We start from the raw sequence: 22249 nt of genomic DNA, 5'->3' as shown, positions 1-22249 counted from the left end.
TTAGGGGAATTAGAGAAGCATCATCATTGGGTGTCTCAACATTGAAAAGTCTGAGTGATAGTGAGGGAAAGATTGCCATGCTAGGGGAAGGTTTCCTCTAGGGAAATTGGCATATAGATGTGTGACTCCATACTTCAGACATCTCAAGTTGTCTTTATCCTTATAGCCTATTTCTTTTGGGAACACCTTGATAAGATGTAAGGTATAATTCCATCAAAATTGGGTTTCCCTCCTTATCATAAGTAATGTAAGGATTCGTATATGGTTCTTCTTCCAATATCTCTTCCACTAAGTGAATGGGAGCGTCACTAAGTGGGTGAGTGATGATGGGTCTGGGTGCTCTGGGCATTCCTCTCAGATAAATGGCCACCCTAGGAGCTATATGCCATTGTATGCTAGGTGCAAAAATAGTTCTACTAGCGCTCCCCTTTCATAGTTGAGTTGTGTATTCATTGGATAGAATACTTGGGGGTAGGGTTGTGAGTAAGGTAGCCTCCTAAGAAGCAGTGCATGGCCTCATGTCCAAATCTTCCACAATTTGTGCAAAAGCATGGACGTAGATCGTGACAGTTTCATGGGAGGTGCTTCCCCCCCCACAATGGATGCACTGAACATCTGGTCTCGTAGGATTTCTCAATGTGTGCTAAAGCTTTGTGACCTCCAACTTAAGACTTGCCATTTTCTATGTAAGGTCCAACTCTTCCCTTTGTCTTGCGTGCTTGTGATAGGTTCCTCATTACGGTTTGTGGTTTTTTCATTGTGTATGGTGATGATGCTTGCTAGCTAAATCGCCTTCGCATTCATTTCCTTCAATAGGTCATCCACATGAATTGCTTCCTTGAACACTGTGGCTAGCATGTCTCTTTGTAGACTCAAATTTCTTATTGGTACTTTATAGAGTTTCTCATCCTTGATTTGGTTAATGAATACAATGGAGATTGCTTTTTGAATAGGTAATTTAGCTTTGAGAGGCTTTGGACATGGGTAATGTAAACATTGATGGTCTTTTAGGCTAACATTCATCAATTTGATAGTTATGTTATTAGTGTACCTTACTTCCAAGAATCTTCAATGAAGAGTTCCATAAGAGTGTCAAAGTTATTGTGTTTCATATCATCGAGGCTAGCGAACCAAGTGCATCCCTTTTCCCCAGGCACAATCCAAAATCTTATGTGTGTTGACCAACATCTTGGAGGTTATTGGCCTTGCAAACCTATTCAAACTACTTAATGAAGCTGTAAGATCATCTCTTGCATTGTAGTTCTTGACTTGTTTTGTGAATATCAAGATTTTCATATGGCTCCTAGTGTTAGGTGCAATTCTTAACCCTACCAAGATTGAAGTGGCTAATGCTACACTACTTCATTTGTTGGTTGAACTATCCGACAACCTCCTAGTTAAGAGTTTGGCTAGCATGAGGTTTTCCTTAAGGGGTTTTTCTCTATCGGCATTGGCTCCTAGTTTGGTTCTTTCTATGAATGCCAAGAGACTTGATTTAGTTTTGCCTCTCTCCTTTGTCTATCAAGTCTTTATACTTGTGAGAATTTAGCAACTTGTTGTAGCAGGTCCTTTCCTAGCCTTCTCTCATCTTCTAGTTTAGTTAGTATTTCATGTGTTGATCTCCCCCCATGCACTACTCTCCTCTTTTGATCATATTGCTCAAATAGTTGTTGGATTTCCTTTGAGAATTCTCTAGGGTCTTATCTATGTGGGATCCTAAGGTGGACAAGGTCTCTGATTCTACTTGCTAGGCTAGAGCTTCAATTAGGCTTGTCACATCAAATAACGAGGTGATGGTTCTCGAGGAAGACACTTTCTGCTCTTAGATCTTGTCAAATGATCCACATGTTAGTCACTTAGGATCAAATTGAACTTACATTTGTAATCTTCATTAGCTAGTAAGGTGCGCTGATCGTTAAGTCATCTTCTTAAGGTATTTTTAATGGTGGGTCTATTATTTTGAATGTGTTTCCCTTCCTAATCTATGGTTATCGAGTTTTCTAGTGATAGATGTTTGGTTGCTTTGTTTCTCCAATCCCCTCATTTTCTTCTTCCCTCTCATTTTAGTTTTATTGTGTTGTGTATGAGTTAGACATAGTCACTCTTGTGTTTGTCCTTCTCAATTTTACCTCTTTAGTTATTCTTGGTTCCTTTTCAAGCAACCAATTTTCAATTCATGTGAATGAGTGCAAGTGAGATGTGCTCAATCAATCTTTTTACTTTTTTGTGATTAATGTGTCTTTATGCAATGCAAATGGTTCGATGGCAATCATGCTAAAGCATGATGTTTATATTTCAATTTCAATGTAGACACAAGCATCAACCACAATTAATGCATCCTTCACTTTGTGAATTTATTACCCCCCTCCTTAGTGATCCAACCCTTCATGAATACCTTCAAGGATCATTTAGGGTATGGTTTAAGTCCTCTCATGGTTGGTTGTTAGGTGTATTCTAGTTTGTCACTAGGATCTTCACTATATGTGTTCTTGTGGATTGAGGGAGTCTCCTTGTAGTTGTGGTTTTGCATTTGACTCTCACTTCCTCTTATATTGTGCTCATTGGAAAGATTATGGGTGGGTTTGTCTTGAGGCCTAGCTAGAGGAAAGGGTTTAGACACTTGATTTAAAGGCAAGCCTCAATTTTTTGATCGGCTTAATCACAAGAACAAGACTTCAATGATTTTTCAAGTAAGTAGGACCCGAATTCATACATTCTCATACACATTGGATAGCATGCATTGTCTTTCTTTTCCCATATCCTAATTCCCTTTCTTTGGATACATAGTTATGTTCTTGGTATATAGTTGCCCAATAGCTTGGATCTCTTCAAAACTAGAAAGAGATGGGAGTAATCATACATTGACCCATCCTTCTTCTTTGCCAGTTTATCTCCCACCACTTGCAGGTAAGCAGAGGACATTTGATTGCTCTCCTTGGGTACTTTGTTTGGATGCATGCTACCCTTGTTTGAGCACTATTCCCGACTAGTTTGAGAGCAAGGTTTCTAAGTTCTTGAAGAGACAAGTCTCATGCACCATTCAAGAATGCCTAATTTGATTCTACTCTACTTGATTTTAGAGTGCGAAACAAGGTTCAAGACTTATGTCCTAAAAGAGTGTCTACTAGGGATAGCCCTAGATTGAGCATTAGAAATAAGTATTAGTCGTCAATTGACTTTCACAAGGGCAATCTCTTGTTCATTTGCTTGGTACAATTATGGTTGGTTCTATGGTCTGACTAAAATTTCCATCCAAATCAAGGCATTTGATTCCAATGTTCGACCCACCAATGACAGAAAGATAATGCTGGAATTTGTTTCAAGACTCTTCAAGAGATTGAATACCCCAACCATCAATTTAGTTCCAAATTGGCAAGTTTATACTCTTATGCATGCAATAGAGAACTTGACTCACAAACATGCGATCTAGATAGGGAAAGAAAACAATGCACATATCCTAGCATCAAATTCTAGAAAGTCCAAAAGAAACTTAAGAAAGTTTCCAATACCTTGCAAAGGATATTCTATTCCAACTTTGCTCAAAAGGCATCGACTCCCCATTTGTTTTGATGAGCTCAAAGTGTTCAATTGGATGATTCCAGTCTCTTCATTTGATTCCCAAGGTCTTGAAGTGTTCACTCGCAACGCTTTAGCACTCGAGTCTTCAACAGGGCATTGATCATAGAGAGGTGAAGAATGATGGTTGAGAGGATTAAAATTGTGGCATGATGGCGATTTGTCTCCTCTATCAAAGCTAAATCCTAAGTCCCCAACTAGATGATGCAAATTGCATCTCACTTGAGGATTGCCTTGCATGCCCATTAGATTTGTACTTTTGGTCTTCGGTCACTTGCCAAAGATCAAGTAGTGGCTTGTTCAACGGCATGGATTTTCTACCAATCTGATTGCTATCATTGTAAATTCCTTTTTGGTGAGACTAGAGCATCAAATTATCTAGAGACTTAGAGATCAAGCTTTGTTTTGCATCAAATGAAGATAATGTAGACACACCCTTAGTCTTAAGAAAAGCATTCGATTCTTGGCTTCTTCCTACGTTCAATTTTCTTAAATGGAGCCATGTTGTCAAGGCATCAATTATTGGCTTTGTTTGTCAAGGCATCAAATTCCATTGATACATTGCATTAATATACGAGTACAAAATTTGTATATTAGGGAAAACATGGGACAATTATACAAAGGCCTTTAAAAATATGGAGTATAATACATTGACACATCAACAAGCACATGGTTTATTGTATTGGATTAAGCAATTGATAAGTGGTAAAATCCTTTCTACGAAAGAGTCTTTTGTATGAAAGAATTATTCTCTTATAAATGTTGTGCATGTTATGAGAGATGCACCCCTTGACCAATCTGAGATGATCTAAGGGATTGCAAGCTCATCAAATGAAAATTTTAAATTGAATGAATTAATGGTGGTTGAATTAATTAAAATTAGTTAATTAAATAGTTATAAAATGAATTAAAGATATTATAGTCTTAATGTTTTTAAGTTTACTTTTTTAAACTATTAAAATGTTATGTCTTTAAAAGGTATGATTTGTAATATTTTAGTTTTAATGGCTTTTAAATTTTATTTTTAAGTCAATTCAAAATATTTTTCAAATATTTAATACCTAAATAAATAATTTAAATATTTATTTATATAATAATAAAGTAAATTTTTTGAATTTTCATTTAGATGTATTTCAAAATTACTCTAAATAAGAGAGGATAGGCAAAGGGCTATAACAATAGCTCTGTTTGATGAATTTATTCTTCAAATAGACTTGTTTAGGGTGGAGAAGAACTTGATGTGAAAGTACATGATTAACTCATAAGTTATCCATGCATACTTGATGTGAATACAAAGCATATGAATTACTCATGCATGATTTAAAAATAAATACATGATCAAAATACAACTAATTCACACATGATCTAAATTGAATCATACAGTTACTTGATACATGATTGAAATGAAGTTAACTTGCATGTTGTCGTGCCGCTACACAAAACAGTGTAAAAAACTTTAGAGTGCATCGTCATTTGGCTTTCTTATTGATCTAGAGAGTCAATGCCATATTAGTCATTAGTGTCAGTGTTCGTAGTGTGGATGGTTCAAAAATGCTAGATTTTTGAATAAGTTTAGTCTATATTAATATTTTGGATATTATTTCTTGTAAATATCCAACAACTTTAGATAGCTTCTAGAATAGGATGACATGTAAAATTAAAGCAAGCGGCTTTCAGCCATTTTTGGGGATTTTATGCAAAAAAGGATTGGCGAAATTGTGCTCGACGCACGATTGCAGTTTACAGGCAACAACAAATAGAATTCCAAACTAGGAGAAGAAGAAGGAGTGATCTGGGAGAATTCTGACCAAGTGTCTTGGTATTTTACTCCCCTTTCGGAGCCAAGGGAAGCATCAGATTGGCGGTTTGAGCAGTAGAGAAGAAGCTATTGTTTGATGCACGTTTTTGGTCTACAAGGGATTTATCTTCTCAAGATAATGCAAAAATAAATTGACAGGCTTCACTTTCATCTTCTATTTCTTCAAATCCCTTCTCTTTCATCAATTGCTCTCCCTGAATCTCCCTTCACCCTATTGTCTCTTATCCTTTTGGTAGACTTTCGACCCCAAACGCTTTGACAGTGGGTAAACCCGATATAAAAGTCGGCAATAGATGTGTAAAGATGGGGGATTCTATAGGTTCAAGTGGTGGTGATGCTTTACAACAGATGATTGGTTAGTTGTAGCAACAACAACAACAACAGTTGTTGTTACAACAATAAATGCAAACTTAGCATGAAGTAGAAATAATCGATTCCTTACCTATAAATGCATTGCAGGAAATAGTGGGACAGGAATTGAAGCAGTTTAAGGGTCAAAATGCTTTGACCTTCATCCGATTGTATGAAGAAAAGATGTTGTTTCATGGGGTACTGCAGTATGCATGGAGTCGGTTTTTCTCCCGTTTGGCCATACATGCATTGCATGATTGGATTGATGAGTTACATAGAAGAGATGCTAATTAGGAAGCTTTTAAGAAAGCTTCGAGAGAAGAGTTTTTCTTGGAAGATGCAAGATTGGTAACTAAAAAGACATTTTATAGATTGGATTGAAAAGCCCAATAAAGGGTTGGTTGCTACAGCTTTGCTCCGTGAATTTGAAAGTCAATATGCGTAGTTGGATGCCGATGAGTAGCAATCGTTGGAGAGTTAGAAAATTGATTTGTTTCTGAAGGCTACAGATCCTGTCTTGTAGGAGAACCTAACTGATCATTTAGAAGATACCTCTTCTGAAACAGGGCTGAAATCAAATTGGGCCAATATAGCTGAGGCAGTGCATATGTTGGTAAAGAGAGAGCGCATGAAATTAAGTTGGGGTACAGGCACCACACTTGCCAGTGCTCAAAAGGGGGCTAAAATTATAGCTAAGGTGCATGTGGCTATGGCAAAATAATCATCTATACCTATTGATCTGACTCTTAAAGGTGATGTTGTGGATGAATTAATCAAAGGCATGCATGATTTGAGGCTGAATTTGTCAGAAATCTATGCAAAGGCAAAAAAGTTGGATATTAAGGTAGAAGAGAAGGGTGGGGCAACAACCCAAAGATCGTACAAAGAAGGATACAAGAGAAGATGCATTTAGTGTGATAATTTACAACATGAAAAGTGAGACTGTACAGCCTACCATGAAGCAGAAGTGAAAAGGTTAGTCTTTTGGAAAGATGGAAAAATAGATACAACAAAAATTGGTCTTCCAATAGAGCCAAATTTTGGAAATGGTGGCATGCATAAGAGGTTGCAAGAGATGGCATCAAGGACAATATTTGTTGCCGTAGATGTAGCCACATATGGGTTGAGAATTGAAAGGACTGAAGAAGCTCGTAAAGGAGGCATGGCTGAAGCAAAATCTCACGTTTGGATGTAGGCATTAGATTGCATGGAAAAAGGCAAAACAACAAAGTTTGATTTGGCTGATGCAAGTCAAAGTATACGAGGAAGAACAATGTGGAGTGCACCAGTGGATTCATTTTTAGCCTATGCTTATTTGGCTAAGGTTCATAATCAAGAAGCTCTTGTGGGAAAAAGAAGAAGAAGAGATGAGGACACTGGTGGTCCTTCCTCTTCATGCCCATCTAAACGCATAACAAGAAGTAAAATGGAGCAGTAGAAAGAGGCCTAAAAAGACATACATGAGCGTGTTATGGCGGATGCATCTCAAGAGAAGAAACAAGAAGGGAAGAAAAGGGGGCAAGCATCCCACTTACAGGTTACAATTGGATCTTGAGACTGCCACAAACCTTAAAAAGGTCTTGGAAGATTGCATACTTGGCAGTAGAGTGGAATTCACACTTGGCAAAGTTCTTGGAATCATGAAGCGTGAATTTCATAATGCAATCATTGATATGCTGAAACGAAAAAGACAGTTTGATGGTGAAGTTTTGCAAGCATTGATGTAGGTTGACAAAGACATAGAGAATCAACTTCAAAGAGAAATGATGATGCATGTAATGCTGATTTGGAGCAAGCTGATGTTGAAAATGGGTTAAATGGAAGTGTAGACAGCAAGCTTGTGGCTGAAATTGGTATTATGGGCAGCAGTAATAAGCATAGAGAGAAGGCTATGTATAATGGGGTTGTCCATCAACAAGTACATGAAGAAGAAGATGCTCATTTTATTCAAAGTAGTCATTATTCACGAACGCATTGGGCTCGTGCTACAATAGGGACAATCATTAAAGTGGAAGAAAGAGAGATGTATTGCATAGCACTCTTGGATCATGGTTCCGAAATCAATGTTATGGCATGCAACTTGTATGACAATGGAGGTCAGCCGATTAATGTAGATTTGGGATGGCGCATGCAGGCAACAAACAATTCATCAAGGGATCTGTATGTGGCTTATCCGAATGTACCCATGACTATTGGAGATGTTAGGGATGAATATCATTATTTTGTGTAGGATTCATGTAGTTATTCGGACAACCCTATATTTTGGAATCAAGGCTAGAAACAAAATCCTTGGATGATGGTTCTTCATATGCTCGAGTTTGAAGTAAAGACAATACAAAGGTGGTATAGTTTCTCACTATTTGTGTGTATCATCCTTGCAATCGGGATAGGCTGCGGGATAATCCCATGCCACCTAATGCACGAGAGTTTAAGGGTTTTTAGACAACACTACTATAAGTGGAGGCTATGGCAGTGCCTTTAGGAAGATAATCATCCCTCCAAGAAAGGGGGAAACTGCGTTTGTGTCAGGATTGTAGGAATGGACAGCATGTAGTCTTGGCAATTTTAAGAACATTTCAGCCATGTGTAGGGCTGAAAGGAAATATGTAGGATGGACTGAAAAAGAGTTGAAGACATATGGTTGGATGACTGCAAATGAAGGTATTTCAAGGCTGCTTTCAAGGTTGGTTGATGTTGATACAGTGGCATAAATTTTTGTAGCAATTAATGCTGAAAACAGGGTTGCCTTTACCACTTGAAAGTGATGGGTTGGCTGAAAAAGTGATTCAATAGCCTAGTTTGCAAATTCCGCATGGAGTAGGACATAAATTTACAGTTGGAACTTTACAAGAGATGAAAATTGGTGATACAAGCTTCCTTTTGCCTACTCAGAAAGAGCTTGTTTCTTGTAGATGTTCGCAAGGCATGGGAAAGCCTTTGTGTTTTAGCGAGATAGAAATTGGATGTGTTGATCCGACCATAGTTGCATCTATGGTGATCTTTACAGTACCTCATGTGCCAATGGAATTTAAAGCCTATTCTAGTACCTCAGGCATATTTGCCTAAGGCCAATCATTTGTCTCAAATACCCAATGGAGAGCTAGCAGAGAAGGGTATAGTAGATGATCTCCTCGATGCACATTTATTCAAAATCTCTAAAAGTAGAAGATATTTTTAATGATGACCTCACTCTCTATTGGGATGATGATGTGTTGAGATCGTGAAGGATGGAATACATAACTAACTAATAGGAAAGGCCTAACATTGTCGACTCATAATCAGAGTGTAGCCCTATCAAGTAATTGCTAAGCAATTATATTAGTTAATTAGGCCAAGATGGCCTACTAAGACATTACATTTGCAAATATGAAATGCACCAAGTCTTGGCTAAAGCAGATGCAAAAATTGCAGAGGCCATTTTGATGGAGACTCCATGGCTTAAAAGATCTCTTGTAGTCCCAATTGTGGTGCCCAACTATGTGGTGCCCAACTCTATTCCGCAATGCCACAAAATTTGTGAAGCACTGTGGTGAATGCTAGCATAGAAAAAGTTCCCATAAGAAAGACTAAAATGCAACTAGTACTAGTAAAAGCATGAAAATCCTTTGAAAAGTGGGGGATAGATTTTATTAGGCCTATAATTCTTATAGCTCAATACTTACTTTACAGGCGAAGGACATTATTGTAGCTATTAACTACTTGACCAAGTGGGCTGAGGTTAGAGCCACAAGAAAGAATGATCCATGAATGATAGCAAAATTCTTATGAGAGCAAGTGATCTCACGATTTGACTTGTCCATTGAAATTGTTGATGACGAAGGCATGCACTTCATTAATGAGGCGATTGCACACCTATTTTCCAAGTTAATGATCATACATCGAAAGTCCTCCCCCTACTATCTATAAGAAAATGGACAAGTGAAAGACACTAATAAAATCTTGATCAATGTGCTAACCAAAATAGTCTCGGCTTCTCAAAACGGCTGGGACAATAGGCTGATGGAGTGTTGCGGGCGTATAGAATATCCAATAAAACTATGACTAATCAAACTCCCTTCAACTTGATGTGTTGCATTGATGCGCTTATGCCAATTGAATTCTTTATCTAAAGCTTGCATGTAGCTTTACAAGAAAGATGGGAAGGTCAAAAATCTTGGACCAATTGACTACTGGAATTGAAACAATTATCTAAAACCTAATTACGAGTTGGCAACATATGCTCTGATATTTGAGAAAGCATGATGGAAGGCCTAGTTTGACAAAGTGTCAAGCAAAGAGATTTTGAAAAAGGCAATCTTGTGCTTCTTTGCTCCATCAAAGGGTATAAGTAGAAAATGAAACTCGTAAGACTATGATCTTCCCACATGTGTCCAATTAGTAGAACTAGCAGTATCAAAATTGAGACACTTGATAATGAAGGCATAGGATTTTTCAATGGCATCCAAATCAAAAAATATTATCCACCTGCACATCTAGTACACAAACCACCAATGGCATTACCACCAATCACTATATGTATTGTCACAATTATTGAGATCAGCCTTGAAGACGAAGAGACAACATACGCTACCTATCTCAAAATCAAACTTACAATAAAAGGGGAATGTACCATGGTCCACTCATTGACAATGGATCCATTTGTAATATCATGACCTATAATGACTGAACCAACCCATACTCATTTCGACTACTATCAAGGTGAATCCATATGGAGGCACACTCTGTGAATTATTAGGAAAGTACCAAGTTGTGGTAACTATCAAGATTGAAAGTTTCCCTTCGATCTTCTATGTGTTGCTTAACATAAAAGGAGTTGGAAATGAGATATTGTTGGGCCACCCATTTAAGCAATTGACCAAGTGTGTGGTCAACTTTGATATGCAACGCATTCACTTGGAGTGCCCAATGTATGATTTATCACAACTTTCAACAAGGGCTCATGTGCTTCAATGAAAGTAGAGCCACATATGTTTAGGAATTCACCCAATATAACCTCCAAGGAGGGGGGTAACACCATGTTCAATCAATTTCTCCTTGCATAAATGGAATAATGAAACAACCCAACTAAAGTGGGTTCCAAGGATCAAGCACAATGATATAAAGGTCCAACTTTATGCCAAACAAGCACCATGGAAATTTAAGGCCTCACAAGCAATACAAGAACGCCAATGCGACAACAAAAAACAACCTAGGTGGATCCATAAGGATTTACTAAGAGCACAAGGCTACTATGAAGGTAAAACTCGAATGATGGGTTACCCAAGTCACCACATCCCAAACCCATAAGGCCACAACCACTTTAGACCTAGACATTCCACATACAATGTTGACATGAAGTTGGGCTCTATAGTATTTCCCAGGATGGTCATTGTCAACTCTTCCTTAAAATGTCATGAGTCTAACACTTTTGAAGAAAAATTATTAGTTCACCAAGACCACTTAACCATATGATGGATCCATAAGGGATTTGCTCTCCCACTTTCTTTTATGATGGAGTTTCTTAATTATTTAATTATCTTTCACAATTTGTTGGACATATAAAGGCAACTTCTTTAATTAGCATATTAATACAAGGTTCATTCATGTTTATCACATCACAGAGGAATGGAAAATGGAGCAGAAGTGTGGGAAAAATGAAAGAAGAAGATAACCAAAAAGGCACAGGATAAAGGAAGGAAAAGGCGCCCTGGATGGAGGTCAGACCTTGAAAATTTGAATGACGACCTCTCTAGAAGGCTTTATGTCACCTCGAGAAAAGAAAAGAGTAAAAGCATGCCATTAAATATGAAGGCACTCCTGAATCGTTGTAAAAAGAGCGCTGGGCTCATTCCTGTGCAAATTGTATGCATTAGTTGGAATGGGATAAGTTAGAATGGTGGGAAATAGGAAAAGAGGGCCTAGGCTAATGGCCAGCCATGTAAAAAGTGGGGATGACCACCCAAAAAGTAGGGCATGTATATAAAGTTCAAAAGTGAATGAGAAGCTCATTCTTGTGTGTGGCCAAAGCTTCTTCTTCTTCTTCTCTTGTTTCTTGCCTTCTTGCTTGTGCTTGAGTGAGGGATTGAGGGAGTGTGAGGGAGTGAGGGAATGAGTGTGTGAGAGTGAGAAATCATGGAGAAGAAGCTCCCCATCTTCTATCTTCATCTTCCCTTCTCTTCTCTTGCGCGGCTATGGAGGATGGAACTTGACGGAGGGGGCTTGAGGTTGCTTGAGCTTGCCTCAAGGATCGTGGAGGTACCGGAGTGCAAGAGAGAGGAGGAAACTCGATCGAGCATCAAGGTAAGCTCACTACACCCGTAAGGTAGGCATTGCGCGTCGGCTATGTGAGAGGTAGCCATGGCCGCTCGGCTTGAAATGCTTGATCAATAAGCAGTTCGTAGGTCTCGGGGTAGAGCTGTGTAGCTCCCCTCCATTTTGGTTCTATTGTCGGGACCAACGAAATCGAGCCTTGAGCACCGCCGCATCAAATCGAGCATAGAAGTAGGGTTTGCAGCCCGAACCAGTGCTTGAGATAGTTAGGAGATTTAGGAGGTTTTGATCTTTGGAGCAAGTAAGTATTTTGATTTGTTGTTGAATATTAGAGTAGGACCATCCAGCTCCATCTCTGTTTGTGATTTCTGTTGCATTAGGTTAAGTTTAGGATAGGAAAAAGAAGGAAAACAGAAGGGTTTGCTGTTGCTAGAGATAGGGAAATAGGGGCACAGATTCAGACTTCTAGCTGGAAGAGTGTGCGGGATTAATTTCTGAGTTTACAGCAGGTTGGGATGGGGTAATAAGGGACCCAAGGAACCAGGGAACACCATATTTTGACATTCTGGCTTTTGAGAAGAGAGTGAGCTTGAGAGCCAAGGAGAGAGCTGTGGGGAGATTGTGAAGTGCTGATTGATTCGAGCGCCACATGGCTTCTAGGTATGCTAAGCAGTTCCCTCTATTGCTTTGCATCTATTTGAAAGACATGGCACAATTCCGTGGAGTAGGCATTGACCTTGAGGCATCACGCGCAACCCGCGGGCCGTCAGACCAGTTGTCCGAGTCCCAAAATAGGACTGCCCGACTTCTGGAGTCAGACTGTCCGACTCCAAAAATCGGACCACTTTTTCAATCCAATTCCCAAGATCGGACCGGCCCAAAAATTGGATCACTTTTCGGATCTGATTCCCAGGATTGGACCAGCCCAAAAATCGGACCACTTTTTCGATCCGATTCCCAGGATCAGACCAGCCTGAAAATCGGACCACTTTCCTGATCCGATTTCCAGCTCGTAAATCGAACCACTTTTTCTTTCCAATCTCCAGAATCGGACTAGCCATCCGACTGTTATAATCGGATCCAGTGTCAAAGTTGGACCACGTGTCCTAGTCCTGGATTTGGACCACTCGACCCATTGCAGTAGTCGGACCTCCCCTGTCCGACTAGGAAAATCGGACCAAAGTAGAATTTGACCACCGTTCCTAGTGTGAAACTCGGACCAGCCCATTCTATCTCCAAAATCGGAACAGCCCGTTCGATCCCCAAAATCGGACTAGCCCGTCTGATCCCCAAAATCGGACCAGTTCACCAGAACTTTAATAGAAGGTTTTTAAACCTATCCCACAGTCCTGGCCACCTTGGTCACATCTCTAATCCCCCAGGGAACCCAGTTTAACCTTAGAAGCTAGAGGCCAGACAATATAACCGAAGATTCACCCCGAACATCTAGACACCGAGCAAACCAAATTTGGAATTTGACTTGACGTTCGGCGACCAGCCAACCAACCAACCCTGAAGCAGAATAGAGAATGCAACAGGGTCTTTGAGTAAAACTTTAGATCAGCCCTGCGCTTAGAGGCACATCAGGCTACGAATGTGAGGGGTAGAGTGGAGTCTGCATTGAGCATTTCGTGCATCCGCACCTCACTTTTTGATTTCATCACCTAAGGTACACTACAAGAAAAGGAAAAGCCTATTTTCACACTGAGCACTAGAAAGCACGAAGCACAAGTTGTGAATAAGATTGACGTCTACTTTCAATAACAAGGAGCTCATCAGGAAACATAATAACATCAAGGAACCCACTACTAGGAGAAGATCCCAAAACATAGTTGGCTACGAGAGAGCCCCATCAGTAGGACCCTAAGAGAACATGAAGATCCGAAAGGCGACAACATAGAGGATCGGATGTTGCCGAAGTTACATAAATTGATCGATGACCTTGTGGAGCTGGAAGTGGGAGCAATGTCACGATCATGAGGCGGACAAGGAGAGGACCGACTGGACTTGGGAGAATTCCCAGTCATAGTGCAAGAGTTAGTCAATGAGTATGACTTATTGACTAGGACGGTAGTTCAGGGTAGGCCAATAGAGGAAGTGGTAGCAAACCTAGAACAGGAAAGAAAGGCGATCAGAAAGGCGCTAGAGAGCATGATTGCCTATAACCATGAGCAAAAGGCTATTAAACTCCAAGAAGATGTAGACATGTACGAGGCCCAACGTGTGCTAGCCCTGGCTGGTGCAGCCAAAGCATGACCAAATGCAAAGAGAGAGCGAGCAGTAGAGGCTGACTTATCATTGAGTGAACTTGTAGCTAGGCGGCTCATGAACAACATGTCCGCTGAGCAGAGCGCAACAGCCTTACCCACAACATTACTCTCGGGATTAGGGGTCACGCAAGGGGCAATCTAGGATCCCTATTGTAGCAAAGCAACTAGACAAGTATGAACCTAGCAATGACCCATATAGCTTTGTGGAGCAGTTCGAACAAGTTTGTGAAGCAATCGGTCTCACGGACCTTGCACAATGCTCTCAAGCCTTCGGGATGTGTTTAGGTGATAAGGGGAGAATTTGGTACACTAGTCTCAATGTAGCCGAGCGCACGAACTTTGCCCATCTTAAAGACCATTTTATCAAGAGATTCTTTGAAGCAAGGTACTCTGACAACCTCATCGTCCAGTTAATGAATGTCAGCCAGAGGAAAAAGGAAGACGTAAGAGACTACGTCACTTATGTGCATAGCCTCTTCAAGAGGATCTTGGCCAATGAGCGACCTAACGAGAAGGTTGTGTCTACCGTGTTTATAAATGGAATTCGAAGTGAGGAGCTCTACAAGGCCTTGGCTAGTAACTCCACCCTACACAGAGATGTGTTAGCTAGAGTTTTTGAAGAGGCAATAAGGGTGGACGATCAGCTTAGGGAGCAAAGCATGAGGAACTCAAGTCGGGACAATACAAGTCAGAGAGCTCCAGAGCGGACAATGGCATTGGGAGAGAGAGAGAACTCTAGCATACAGGATAAGAGAAAAGGTGTTGACCAAGGCCAGGAGCTGGCTAAGGTAAGAATGGAGCTTGCACGATTGCAAGAATAGATGAGGAAGCCTACGCGGTCTCACATGCAATGTATACACTGTGGTGGAAACCACTTCCCAGCTGAGTGTCAAGATCCTAGATCTAGGCCGTGCTCGAATTGTGGTAGGTTCGATCATGACGCGTTGCACTGCAGATTGCCTAGGAGATTCCCATATGCGTAGCAATACAACCCTCCATACTTAGGCAACATGCCACCTAACCTCTTTGGAAGGGGAGCCCAGCTGGCGCTTCCAGCACCAAATGATGCAAGACTAGCCATTCCTAGGCTAGAGATGAACCCAACAGGCATACTCCGACCACCAAGGGCCTATGTAACCCAACCACCGAGTGACGCTCTTGTTCACTATGTGGAAGAACCTAGTGAAGAGGAAAGCTATGTGAACCCATACATCTCCTATGACGAGGAAGCCAATCCAGTCCTGATGGACTATCGACGCGCTGGGTAGAGGAAGAGATAGAGGCTTTGGAGGACCAACTCAAGATCTAATCTCATGCTGGACTTGCGGTCATCCATGCCATATTTCATCACACTACCTGGAAAGGGAATAGGCAACCAGGACAAAGCTGACCTTCGATGCACCGAGTGTGGGATCACACACCTATTTCCTGACTATCCTAGACGGAAGCCATCAGCTAGTTCTGCCAACATGCCCTCCGTACCCTTGGGACTATTCAGTGTGGAGACCTTTGGCAGTGAGGATACACCCATCCCACTGCATGTCATGACACGAGCACAGACAAAACGAACAGGCATCTCCTTGCTTGGGCCAAGTAACCTAGATGCAGCCTCGTTGGGAAAGAAAATCCATAGGAGAAGGAGAAAGAGAACAATTGCAAAGATTACCCTTAAGACTGAGGAAGCTACAACCTTAGTGGCAGGAAAGGGAGTCACTAATGCCAAGGCAGAGACCTTAGCCCCTAAGACAGCAGAACTAGGGAGTGCCAAGGTAGGGGAGTACCCCCATCCTAGACAACAACTCGAGGCTATAGCCAAAGTTAAGGAGTGGGTCAAGGACGCCCAGGAACACCTTAAAGATGTAGAACCCATACTGGAAGACCTCTCTAGTGTGAGTACACTCGTTTTGCCATCGCGACCTCAATCGGGGAATGCACCCACACCATGAGAGATGCCACAGAGGCAAGACCAAGGAGAAGCTTGTCAACAAGCTAACCAAGACATATGGCCAAAGAATGGTGACCAAGGAGGAAGCCAACCACCCAACAACCTCCTCACCACTTTAGTAACCACCCCAGTAATCGTGAGCCTGGGAAATTTGCTTCGGCAGCACCCTCCCTTATGGCAAGAATTAAGGCACTGAGTGGAGGGAAAAGGGGAGCATATTGCCGCTGACTTGCAAGAGCAAGATGCAGTCACGCAAATTCCAAGCCTAACGCTACACTCAGCTCCAAGGTCAATGTACATCAACGCTTTTTGGGAAGGCACGGAGATGCATGTAGTCCTACCTATCTTAGCCTTGGGGGACGCAACACGAAAAGGAATCGTAGACACAGGCAATGGGGTTAGTGTCTTGAGCCACACAGTTCTACAGGCATGGGGAAACCCACCTATGTAAGCGGCTAGGTTCAATGTTACATTGGCCAATGGAATGAAGGTCAGACCATTCGGGGTCCTAAAGAAATGGCCAGTGAAGGTCGCAGGAGTGTAGTTTTCCGTAAACTTCATTGTCATGAAGAGTGTGGACTACGACATATTGCTAGGCCGACCCTGGATGAGGAATGCACGAGTTATTGAAGATTGGGGGAACAATCTCATCTTCTTGGGGAATAGGACGAAAGCAGTAAGGGTTGAGATGGACACCTAGAAGACTATCCCAGTCGACCTCGATGCTATCTTGACCATCCTAAAAGGTGATGCCCAGGCAAGCAAACCCTATGGGTCATTGACCAAGTACATCCCTTGCCCTAAGGATGAGTGGGATTGGATGCATGTCTTGGCAACCGTTGACCTACCGTTCTTAGATGAGGAAAAGTTGTATAAGCAAGCTACATAAATTGAATCTCTAAATCAACTATGTAGTCTAGATATAGCCTAATGATCATTAAATAAATAAGGTTGCCCACAATCTTTCGATACATACTGACATTCTCAATCACATCACCATCATGTGTATTAAGGTTAGTATTGATATCTATAAGTAACAAGATTGGCTTACAATTAGCCACACTATCCTTTTTCCACATATGCAAAGTGTATCACTATGTGGTTGGTACCTCCTTTGAGATAACATTCTAGTAATACTTTACAACTGGACATCAATTAGTTCAGCTACTTGCGTTATAGGGTATCTATCTAGTTAGTATATTCACACTATGGACCGCTTGCATATTATGTATATTGTACTCTCTCTTATTTGTAGTAGATTGATATATTGATGAAGAAGAAGAAGAAGAAAGACTAGGGTTTTAGTTTCCTATCTTGTGTGAATTCTCCCTATGTGTTATGTGTCCTATAAGAGTTCAAGCTCCCTTCCTCCCCCCATCTTTTCAATGTATCAGAGCAACGTTCAAGCAAGGAGTTATGAGTAGCAAAAGCACAAGAGTCGATAAGAAAACCCTATTGTGGAGTATACCTATGGAGATATCTCACATATGACTTCCAATTGACAAGCCGTCTTCACAAGCTTGAAGTGCTTAAGGGAATGTTATAGACCTCAATTGAGTTTATGTAGTCAAATTCACGTTTTGAGCACATTTCAACCTCCATTTGGGAGTTTGAGGCTATTTTTATATGAATCTAGTAAGATTCACGAACTTTGGAAGCCTTGTCATTTTGCAAAAAGATAGTAGGTATTGGGTGTGGTAGACAATATTTGGATACTATCAAACATTATAGGTGTTGTTTAGGGTATCATTACATACTAACTTCAGCATGTGTGACTGTTTACTTAAATTAGAGAGTTATTAATAATAGCAAAGTTGTGGATTTTGATATACAATGTCTAAAAGATTTAATCACATTATCACAAGCTTGACAAGCATAACTTCCATGCTTGGAAATTCATGTTGACCAATTTCATTATTGGTAAATATTATTAGGACTACATCAAAGGAGATAATGCCAAGGCTCCAGAGTTACCAAAAGAAAATGCCACATGTGAGAAGACCAATGCATTTAAGAAATGGAACCAAGGTTCTTAAAAAGTTATGTATTGTCTTTCCATCAGTGTTTCAAACAAGATGATTGGGTATATACTGTTATATATGCTCAATGCCCCACCCTTATAAGGTGCCACCAATGATCCATGGTGCTCAAAGTTGTAAGGCCCCCATTATGAGAAGAAGCCATATGTGAGCCCAGATATTGATTGAGTCCTGACTTGTATGTCAGATAAGGTCTATGTGACCAGATGGCAAAAAGGTGGCCGTTGTGGGTCTAATCTTTGGGTTAGATGGAGTAGTTAAGCTAGTAGCAACTCGAGGCACATTGCATCTAGTTGCAGGGTAAGGGAGTTATCAGGGGCCCTAGCCAATGCTAAAGGGAATATTCCCTAGCCAACTAGTGGAGGTGCATATGGAAGGTCAACAAACACATGTGCATATGGAAGGTCAACAAACATATGGGCACATAGAAGGTCAACAAACACATGTGCATATGGAAGGTCAATAGATGCATGTGCACATGGAAGGTCAATAGACACGGGTGCATATGGAAGGTCATCCATCATGACACCTTTCACATGCTATAAAAGCTAAGCCCCTTCACAGCCATCAATCATCTATCTTTCACCCGGTCAGAGTTGTTCCAGCTAGCCTTAAGCTCTTCACCTATCTTCTATCTAGATCGCCATCCAAGCTTCACAGTGGAAGTGCACGGGTGGACATAGCCATATTTGTATCAATTGTTTGGAGCTAAATAAAATTTTTAATTTCTCCTCTTATATGTTGTGTACTCTCTATCACTTCCTCATATTCTGTTCACTACACCGTCTAAATTTTTATATGGCATCAGAGCTCACGGGGCTCTAGGGATTGAAGAGTGTGCAAGAGGCAAAGGCTTTAACAACAAAGAGGAATGATGTTGTCTTCCATAAGTAGTTCTAGCGCATTAGGAAGTAGTGCAAGAGGTGATGCTACTGTACTAGCTATTCAAACACTGAGGATTTGTTCACCAACCTTCAACGAAGGCAAGTTAGATGGTACAAACTGCACCTTTTGGAAGTTCAAAATTACAACTATCCTTGATTCTTATGAGCTTTTGGAGACTGTCCTGGGGACTGACACAGAACCATTGCCTACTCCCAACCCATCAAATTCTAGTGTGACGATTCCTATGAATGTAGATCTTCTACGAGCTTGGAAACGAAGGAATGTAGATGCATTGTGTGCCTTAGTTACAAGCTATTCTGACAATGTTTTGACTTTGATTCAGCATACAACCAAAGCATCAGAGGCTTGGAATGTACTGAGGAGCTAGTATGTAATGTGAAACCAAACAAGGATTCAAAACTTGGAGAATCAACTAGTAGCGGAGAAGTTTGCTGAAGGAGAGACGACTGAAGCATTCATCACTCAAATTAAGAATCTACATGACTAAATGGTTGGCATTAGCATACAAAATACTATCAAGAAGCTAACTCTTCTAATTTGTCCACAAAAGTTTGATGGACTAGTAACTGCCCTTAATACTTAGGTGAGACCTCGAGCTTTGACTTTTGACGAGTTTTGTGCATTACTGATGTGATGGAGGAGGAGTTGAGACTGAAAGCCTAAGAAGGAAGCAACAATGGAGATGCTACATTCTTTGCCAATGCAAAAGGCAAGGTGGTTCCTCCACCTAAAATGATGGTGACAAAAATAAGAAGGGCAGTAAGAAGAATTTTCAAGGAGAGTGCTTCTACTGAAGAGGAAAGGACATGCAATCGTAGAATGTCATATCAAGAGGGCAGATGAAAAGAATGGTACCCTTAAAAGTAAAGGGAAAGAGACAGCCAATACGGTTGAAGTAGAGTTGGAGTTATTCATGGCGACAATTGACGAAGTGTGCTCCTCGGAGCAAGAAGAATCTACCACTAACTCATGAGTGTTGGATAGTGGAGCCTTCCGTCACATGACCAACAAGAAAGGTCTATGTAATTCTATGCAGCCTTTACAAGAATCCATCACTATGACAGTTGGAAATTATCCAAAATGCCCTACTGCAGGCACATGTACTATTTTTTTGGTTGTTGCAAATGGTGAAGTAAAAAAGCTTTCAAATGTGTTGTATGTTCTCAAAATGAGGAGAAATATGTTATCAATTGCTACCATAACTGATATTGGTCATGAAGTGAGGTTCAAGAAGACAGGTGTAGAAATTATCGACAATGCTAGCAAATTTGTTGGCAAAGGAGAAAGAAGGAACAACGCATATGAGCTAAGTGCTCTTATAGCCACTGCTAGAGTGGGCACAAGTAAGCTTTGGCATGAAAGGTTTGGACACATTGGATTTGTAGTGTTGAAGGAGATGCACAAGCAAGGTATGGTTGCTCACCTACTTGCAGTGAGCGAATTGAAGGAACCGTATGAAGCTTGTATGATGGGCAAGCAACAGAGAAAGGCATTTCCACAAGAAAGCAAGAATAGAGCATAGGCTCCTCTAGAGTTGGTGTATGTTGACTTGTGCGATAAGATGCCTACACAGGCCTTGGGGGGATCTTCTTATTTTATGTTGATTGTCGACTACGATTACAGCTATGACTACAGTAGAAAGATGTGGGTGTACTTCCTTTGTGATAAGACTCAAGCTTTTGGTAAGTTTAAAGAACGACTAAAACTTGTTGAGAATGAAATAGGGAAAAGTGTGAATAAAATTAGAAATGGTGGTGGTGAGTTCAACTCAAAGGAGTTTGAAGACTTTTGCAAGAGCAAAGGGATCAAGCATCAATTGATGATGCCTCACACACCTCAGTAGAACGATGTTGTGGAATGCAGGAATCACACCATTATGGAGATGGCAAGATGCATACTAAAGGGCAAGGGACCCTAACCATTTTTGGGTTGAAGCTGTTAATACTGCAGTTTACATTATAAATTAGAGCTACACAAAGGCTCTCAAGGGAAAAACACCTCATGAGGCTTACACTAGTAAGAAACCATCTGTCTCACATTTCAGAATTTTTGGATGTGAATGTTATGCACATATTCCAAATGAGAAGAGAAACAAGTTAAAACCAAAAAGCAGAAAATGTATCTTCTGGGTTATAGTAATGAGCAGAAGGCTTAGAAATTATATGACCAAGAGGCAAAGAATATCGTTGCGAGTCGTGATGTGGTGTTCGAGGGGCAGCCGCATACAGTGGAGAAGGAGAAGGCAAATTCTTCCACTTTATCATTAAGCAAAGAAGTAGTCCACTATGAACTTGCCTCGAGAGTTGTCCCCATCCTTAAGGAGGAGGAAGTATCATCTTCAGATGATGAGGAAAAAGTTCACCAACCTGACATCACCCCACCAAAAAAGCCATTTCCGCTTTGGATGAAGCAGCTCTATGGCCACAATAATCCTATGCCTACATCTATTGAGGAGATGGCAGACGGGACCAAGGAGGTCTCAAAGAATAGAGGAGCCAAGGAGGGCTTCTGCTCACATAGTCAATATGGCATTGATGGCTAAGATTATGAGAGAAGTAAAGGAGCCAACTGACTTAGAAGAACTTGTAGATCCAACATGGAAGGTAGCTATGCAAGTCGAGTGTGACATCATAATGAAGAATGATACTTGGGAGCTAGTGGATCAGCCAACAAAGCAGAAGTTTATTGGCACCAAGTGGATCTGGAAGGTAAAGTACAAGACTGATGGTACTTTACAAAAGTACAAATCCAGACTGGTTGCACATGGATTTTCACAAGTTAAAGGGTTTGATTTTCAAGATTCATTTGCCCCAACTGCTAGAATGATCACTATCCGTACAGTACTTGTAGTGGCTACCCACAAGCAATGGTTAGTTTACCAAATGGATGTTAAGTTAGTGTTCTTAAATGGTGATGTTAAGGAGGAGGTGTACATGGCTCAGCCACCAGGGTTTGAGGGCCCCCATTCTGAGAACAATGTGTGTAAGCTGAAGAAGGCATTGTATGCGCTAAAATAGGCCCCTAGAGCATGGTACTAGCAGATAGATAAGTTCTTTTTAAACTTAAAATTCAAAAGATATGCCTCATATGCTAA

Source organism: Lygodium microphyllum, chromosome 26 (genome assembly GCF_053477565.2).
Source record: "Lygodium microphyllum isolate KBCC chromosome 26, Lygodium_microphyllum_v1.1.10, whole genome shotgun sequence".
Lineage (NCBI taxonomy): Eukaryota > Viridiplantae > Streptophyta > Polypodiopsida > Schizaeales > Lygodiaceae > Lygodium > Lygodium microphyllum.
This window is presented reverse-complemented; position numbering follows the sequence as displayed.